Source organism: Indicator indicator, chromosome 23 (genome assembly GCF_027791375.1).
Source record: "Indicator indicator isolate 239-I01 chromosome 23, UM_Iind_1.1, whole genome shotgun sequence".
In the NCBI taxonomy this organism is placed as follows: domain Eukaryota; kingdom Metazoa; phylum Chordata; class Aves; order Piciformes; family Indicatoridae; genus Indicator; species Indicator indicator.
In genome coordinates this window covers 17,575,233-17,583,593 of record NC_072032.1, presented here as the reverse complement: position 1 = coordinate 17,583,593, position 8,361 = coordinate 17,575,233, and positions in this window count along the sequence as shown.

Below are 8,361 nucleotides of genomic sequence, written 5' to 3'. Positions count from 1 at the left end.
GCAGCTTCTGCCTTTTGCTGCATCACAGCTCCAGCTCCCTCCTTGGTCTTCACAAGTTTAGTACCAAAATGTTCATGGTGGCTGAGGAAAAGATTGCAGCCCTGATGATAACATGCTCTAAGCAAAATGCCTTTTTCTCCCCTAGAATATAATAGGATTTATTTATTTGTCAAGGAAGATATTTTCAGAATATTATGGAGGAGAATGGCTTTCCCTTTGCCTACTGTTCTCAGTAATTTATTGTTTCCTGTATTCCACATCCCTGCTGATTAAACTGTGAGAGACCAAGAAAGGGAAAAGTATTTCCGCTGTTGAAGAATGCAAGTCATGAAAAAAAGCTGACCTTTAGCTCTGCTGCTTTGTCATTTTGTACTTCAGAATGCCAAACGATTTTCCTATTATAAGTATTTCATGACAACAGTAAGTATTTAATAGCAGAGAACATTTGTACTGTCTTGAGGACACTTGAGGTTTGTTGCTTTGAAGGCAATGTGTACTTTTAAAATCCAGTCTGCATAAGAGGTAGCACATCACTTATTTGTGCAGGCTGCAGAGCAAGAATCGGCCTCATGCTCCAAGAGCCTCAGTGTGCCTCTTGGTGCTGCCCTGCTGCAGGCTAGAGCTTCCCTCCCTCTGTGCTTGAGTTCATGGTTGATCAGATGAGTACAGCAGGGGCACAACCGTGCTGCCATGCTGGTTTGCTTTTTGCTCAATTTGCCATGCTCTGGCTGTATCAGTATTAGTCCACATGTAGCTTCCAAACTAGCACAGATCAAGGAACAGTGAAGTCTGAGGTGTAGGTTTTTCACTTGAGCGTGTCCTGCAGTCTGCACCCTTTAGCTTGGGAATGGAAGGCCACACAGGCACAGAAAACAAAGACATTGCGTACATTATCTGGACAAAACAAAGTCATTTTCACGATATTTCCATTAAGCTTTCTCAAGGCTACCAGGTCTCAGATTCTGTTGCACTTTGCTCACCCTAGCATTTGCCTCTGTACAGGCTTGATATTTGCTTCTGCAGATTTGTAGTTTTTGCCCTCTGCTATTTGTAGTTAGGGAAATAAATAAATTTCAGAATCATGCTGTAGTTGTAGAAGTACAAATAAAAAGTATATGCACAATTCACTGCAGTGAAACATATTAATTTATATATATTCTATATGAGCTGAAAATTGGTAGAGGCATGCAATTAAAAAGTGCGCATCAGATATCTCTTCAGTTTTCTTTAGCAGCTGTTTCATGTTCCCAAACATACACATTGTTGTGGTTTTTTAAATGAATTTAAGTAGCTTGTAGGATATTTCAATACACAGAGCAAAACACTACAAAAAATTGTGCATATTAATTCTGCCCAAGAGTTGCCAAAGCAGGAGCAGAGATATCACATGAAAAATATTTTCTGCCCATGTGAAAGCTGTGAAACTCCCCAGAAAGACTAGGAAAAAAGTCTGCCGAGGGGTGGGAACAGAGACTGCATTTCACCCAAGGAGAGGTGTATGTGTGTGTAGATGTCAGTCAGATCTGAATTCTGGCATGCATCGATGTTACTGGTTTGTGCTCCATGACACAGCATGCCACATAGGCTTGAAGAACCCTCCCAGTTGAATTCCCAGGCTAAGTTTGTGCATGTTATAACATTCCAATATTTATTTAATTTCTGCTATTACTTCATAACATCTGAAAGAGAGTAACTCAAATATCTTGTCTTGAATTTGTCTGAGAAGCCAAATTTCTTTTTTAATACTCAAGTTCATCTGCAGTGAAGGAAGAAGGATAGCATTTTTGTAGTTTTGTAACTCTTAACTCATAAAATCGTAGGATACCAGGGATGGAAGGATCATCTGGTCCAACCTTTCTTGGAAAAAAAACTGTAAAGATCTTAAGTACACATTTCCTCACCCATTTTAGAAAGGGGGAGAAAAATCTTCAAAAGTATTTCTGCTGCTGAAGCAGGATGTGCAATGCTGCCAGGAACTGCTGTTAAATTTGTGAGCCTAGATTACTCTCAGTGAAATGGCTCAGCTCCCCGAGGTTCTCCAAATTCCCAGTGTGCCTTTGCCATTATCACAACAATCTTGCATTTGTTGTTTCACTGAAAAGAAAAAATTAAAAAATAGGAAAAGCACATGGATGGCTCAAATAAAAAGACAAAAATGATGTGCAAATGCTTCAAGAGCATCACCTCAGATGAATCATATGCTCTTCAGCACTGAGGATCATTTACTGCTTAACCAGGAGCTGTGTATCCCAGGATATGGAACAAAAGACTAGGGAATGGACATGGTGAAGCTAAAACCTTTCTTACCTTGAGAAAAACAGAGTACTTGCTGCACTGCACTTTGTCAGTTATAAAATTGATTGTAGTAAAAATTACCTTTTCTCACAGCTTTCTGTCAGTGTCTCTTTTGGAAGTGCCCCTGGAGCCCTGCTTGAAGAGCACTGTGTGGTACAGTACAGTGTCTTGGGAAATCAGACAGATGTATGTCACATTTAGAAATGATCTGTCTGTTAAATGAGATCATAGTTGGTTAAATTGCTGGGTAATTAAGGAGTTTTTTTGCTCTTCTTATTAGATAAACAAACTTTTTATTGCCAAAGGTTCTTGTCTTTCTAAATCGGTTCCAGGAAACCCTATACTGTCAGTCACTATTAGCATTTGGAGTAGCATTAAGAGCTTTATAGGAGCTCATATTAATCTGTCGAGGTTAACCTTTGTATCCAGGCTGCCTCAGTTGCTGTATTTCAAACCTGCAGAATGCCAGTTCTCCTTGGTGGGCAGGAAGAGGTTTTAGCACAAATTTAGCACTGCTTTGATCATAGTATGAGGTCATTTTGAACTTATTTGTGACCAACAAAATTTCTCAGGAGCACTTTTATTCAGTCTTATCAATTGAGTTGCTTAATTAGAACAAACTTTTAGTCTCTCATTTTGCTCTAGTAGCTGCTATGAAGACCTGATGAATATTAAGACAGTAATGTCAGGAATATTGCATTGTGTTTGGGCACTGGATCTCAGAAGGCATCAAAACAGAGTAGGAAGGGTCCCCACCTGCAAAATCTGCCAAGACCAACCTGAGGCACTTGCCCAATCAGCACCTCCTTTCACGGGCAGATTCTGCTCCCAGGCAGTTTGGTCCAATACTTAATTATGCTCATAATTAGAAAGTTTTCCTAATATCTAACCTAAATATTCTTTGCTGCAAATTAGGTTCATTTTACCCATCCTTCCCTCAGTGGACATGGAACATAATTGATAATGTTTTTATTACAGTGCTTGAAATAGTGGAACCTGCACTGGAACAGGTTACCATGTCCTTCCCCTGGACTTCTGCTTTCTGGGTCAAAGCCCAGTTCAGCTATCCCATGTATTCATTTCTATCTTGTGACTTCTCTCCAATCTGTATGTCCTTCAAAACACAGTTTCCCTGTGTAAACCTGCGACACCAGCTGAGGGTTCCCTTTCTGAGGAATGCAACCTGATGATGCCCCATACTATACATACTCCCTTCTTTGTGCACTGCTGAATCACCAGTCTTGCTGACAGCATCCCAGCCTTGGTGCACACTCCAGAATCTCCTATGAAAGTACTGCCACCCAGGCAAATATTTCCTGGGGAGTATTTTTTTACATGTTTGAATTCCACCCCCCCACACACCTTCACTTTGCTTCTTTCAAATGTCATATATTTGATTTAGAACTTTCTCAGTTCATAAGGATTATTCTGAATAACTCTATCACCAAAATTCTTCCCTGTCTCCAAACTGGTATCAGTTACATATTTCACAAAGACATCCTCCACTCCCCTATCTGTATCACTGAGGAAAGTGGTGGAAGGCACAGAACTGGGTGCTAAAAGCCCCCACTTGAAGTGCCTTTGGAGGTTGTCACTAAACCTAACCCCCCCGTTGCACACAATGAGGATATAGACACACCATTGGTTTTCTCGGTGGCTAGTAAGTCGGAGAGTTTTTACGGTTTTGTTAATTTTATCCCCAACTTTTGATACATGTGGTAGAAAGTTACCATAACCTCTCTTCATTGATCTCCTGTCTGCAAAAGGGAAGCAAAGATACTTGAGGAGTGCATGGCTCCTCAGGAAGATGCTGTTGAAGTGCAGAATGTAACTGGTTGTGTGTCCTGCCCTGCCCATCACTCATGCTGCCTGACACTAACACTGCTGAACCCAGTGAACTGGTGTCAGAGCCCAGGTCTGTACCAGGCTGTGGGCTTGTCAGGACCCTTTGCTTCGGTTTGCTCTCCAGCTTTTGGCAGCAGGCAGTGCCTGGCTGGCACCAGCACTGTGGGAAGCAAGCCCTAGTTAGAATTCCCTGTGTGCACCTGGCACAAGCTTGCACGCTGCTAAAAGACACCAGTGGAAGTGGTGGCTGGGACAAGCCTGTGTAATGGTTGTTGCAATGATTTTGTCATTCAGATTAAAATAGTTGACCTGTTCCAGCTTTTAAGCTTCCTGCCAAGGATGCTAACCAGCTTTTAAAGCTTATTTGCAGCAAAAATTTACGATAACACAGCAGCTTGAAGCCAGAGTGAGACTTAAAATCACAGGGCTACACAAAACTGCCCCAAAATGCCTGCTTGGTGCCAGGAACGGCACTAGGGAACTGATTGAGAAGGCTGAGCCCAGGGTCAGCCCAGGGGAAGGGGCCCTGCTGCTGTGGCAGGGACTTGGGTTTGGCCTCAATGGGGCCCTGGGCTCCATTCCAGACTCCCGGACTGCTCTCACATGGCCTACCAGACCCTGCCTGGCTTCTCCCAGCCTGGTGTCACTGTGGTGACCATGATGCTGAGCCTTTGAAGGGAAAACAAGAAGTGTAGATGATCCTGAAGGGATGGTTAAAGAAAAATGTTGACGTTTATGAGTGGCTGCTTGCATGCTATTTAAACATGTGGGGAGACATCTGATAAATATTTAAGTAGCACCAATTTATTTAGTGCTGTACATGTTTAACAAGACAAATACTAAAGAGGCTAAATAGATTAAGATTTCTAAAATTATTATGCCAAATGTGTCTTTTTACTCCAGGCCTCTGCGTAGCAAGGGTGTTTCCACCAGTGTAACTATCTCTTAATATATTAATACATTTTGTGCTTTGAAAACCCAGTGAACACACCCTACACCAAGGTAGCCATGCAGTATTTTGTGCCACTGAAACACATCCATGGTGTATCAGTACCAGGTCAGACCAGCCTGGAGAGTCTGTGCCTCTGCTCTGGCTGTCACCCTTATCCTCACCTTGAAAGGTTTTGCTTTTACATGAGGAAGGGCCTAGTGTTTAGTATTGCCCTTGCACACATGCACACTAGTCTCACCAAACTGACAAGTGTGTGTACATATGACCCCTGTGTATTTCTGACTCAACCACATGTGGTGGGGAGTAAGTTTGAGCGTGGAAGATTAGCTTGAGTACTTTGTACAGCATCTCACTTGATTAGATCTCTTGTCCTGACCCTAATACAGAGGTAAAAATATTTAATGGCTTGTACTGAATTAAGTAGCACTAGGCTGTGACTCAAGTGTGCATGACTAAATCTAGTTTACTGATTGAAGTGTGTCACCAAAGTACCCCCAGAAGAAAATGGCTTAGGTAAATACACCATGGGATCACTTTGGAATGACTTATTAGTCACATCCATGCAAAGAGCTCCCTGACAATGCTGAGCCTTTGTTTCAGACAGCAGAATACTCATTAGAAATTAAATTACAGCATCAGCATCATTGGGAGCTTTTTCCTTTTGTCATCTTTTGATTGAAAGAAAGCCTGCCTTCAGCATGACACCATGCAGCTATCGTGGCCATTAGCTTCAGGGCAGAAGAGTACAAATACATATTAGCCACTACTTCATGTGTTTATTTTCTCCCCCTGCAATACTGGAGAAGCTCAGCTGAGATCAGTGTGCTTTGTTATAAACATGGGCTTGCATCCTGTAGTGTGGTTCAGGTTCACATGGGTCAGGATGGGGCAAGGCCAGCACAAGCCTTCTCAACAGAGCAGAAAAAGCTCCCAACTTTCTTAGCTGGGAAAATCTCCCTGATACAGCTCCCACTGCAGAATGCACCGCTGGGGCAGCCCTGCCCCCTGCAGCCAAAATCCTCACCACCTTCCTTTCTTGAAGGCAAAGGAGGCAGTGGTTGCTCTTGTAGGGTTTATGCTGTCCTTGTCAGACCTATTTTCATCAGCTGCCTGTTTGCCCATGTATTGAGCTGCTTAAAGGAAGCAGAGAGTTTCCACATGGTCTGGTGGATTCTCTTTTGAGCAGAACTGGAGCTATCAAAACCTGAATAATTAACCTTTGGAAATTATACCATCATCTATGAGAAATACAGCCTATGTGTCCATGTATAAAACAAAGTTTCATATGAAATGCATTTATCCTCATTCTATCACCCACACAAGGTTGTTTTCACTATTAAAATATGCCTGACAACTTGTATATCCATGCTGGGTGCACTGGACGGGAACTAGCTTCCCGTATTCAGAGCAGGCCATACAGCACCTTCAAACATCAATATCACATCTGTTTGAGATGCTTGCTGGAAGATTTAATTCCTTTGTCAATTTTGTTAGACATCATTTCAGACAGGGACAGAGCTCTGGGTTCTGTACTGTGCAAAGATCTTCCTTCAGCCTTACTAACATGCAGTAAGAGAAGAGAAAGGCTGTTGAAGCTCTCTCAACAGACAGCAGGGAAAAGACTCTTTGCCAGTAAGACAACAAAAAGTCTAATGGGAGGCTACCAAAGCTAGAGCATTATTTGATTTGGGAGAGGTTGGCCAGATGGCAGAAGTCCTGGTGCCTCAGAGACCTGAAGCTCAAATAAAGACCAGAACACTGAAATTCCCCCCCCACCGACAATAACCAGGCTAGCCCAGTCTGGAAGCAAATGAAAAGCTGTATTTACAAGCAGAGTCTAAAATCTACAATGAAATGCAATGAATATGTACAAATATACAAAATTCACAACATTTATAAATATATACAATCAACAGAAAAGCACAACCGATCTCCCTTTGCTTCCCCCCAAGGGGACCCTCCCAAAGGGACCTCTCTCTCTCCCAGGAGCTTCCCTCCAGACCCCCCTGGACAGAGAAGCAGAGTTAGTTAAACAGAAAGTTGTTAACTTAGCTGCCAAGGTCAGTGTGTTATCTTCAGCCAGAAGAGAAGAAGAAAAAGCAGCCAGACAGCCCAGCAACTGCCCCCACTGCTGAACACAGAATGTGCAGAGTGCCTACTTTGTTTTGGGTAATAGTTCTTAAACATTTCTATCTATCCAATGGAAGTGTTTAGAACAATCATTATTTTGCTTTCTTATACCCAATAGTGACTTATTTACATTCTTTCACTTTCTCTGTTCTGAACTTTGCAAGGAAAAATTAAAAAGACAGTTTTAAACCATCACATGCTGTCAACTGGAGGAAGAACCAGGCCTTCCACCAAGTCCCCCTAGTTAATCTGTGGAGATCAAAGACAAAGCAAATGGGGTTTTCATGTCCTCTGTAATCAGACAATGTGAAGAGGAATTGTTCTCTCCACATTTCACAAGATTTGGTTACTTTTACTCACCAAAACATTGCAGGAAGGTGTGAAGAAAGATTCCCCAGCGTGCAAAAAGTCACAGCTCTTCATGCTTCCCTGGGCAGGTTTACCTGGGGCTTTCTTCATGGCCAAGACCACTGCAATTACCAGAGCAGAAAGGCAGTAGATGAGATATTGGGATACAATCCCCCCAGTTGCCTGCTGCTTTCTGTTTTTATGATTGTTTACCCCAAGTACACACTGTGATCTGCTGCAAAGAGCCATTTAGGGATGCAGAAGCAGAGGAAGGGCTCAGGGTAAATTTGTGCTGCTTTTGAGTGAAGGGTTCAGCAGCTTACACACACTTTCAATGCTTGGTCTCTTGCAGTGAATATTTTTTTTCCTGGTCCTGGGGTGATTTGAGTATGAAATGCAGCCTTTAGAAAAACATTAATTAATATTTCCAATCCACAGCATCTAGTTTGAGCCAGCTGTTCTTTCAGCAGCATGTCTCTGAGATTTCATAAACAGATCAGACCCTGTAAGGACTTGTGTTCGGGAGCACACAAAGGGGACACACATTTGATGTGAATTTACCCTATAGCAACTGAAAAGTTCAGTATTTGAGCAAGTCATGCAGTGGAAGCCCCCATCAATATAGTCACAGAAAACCCCTTGTGATGAGTGAAGGCGGAAGAGGAGAAGCAATCACCAAAATCCAGTTTCCAAATTGTCAGTCTGGCTGTGTAATGGCTGCTGGGAGCTGTTTGTGCTCATGTGGCTTAGAGCTTTTATTTTGAGCGTTATTGCCAGGCACTTCCTGGTAG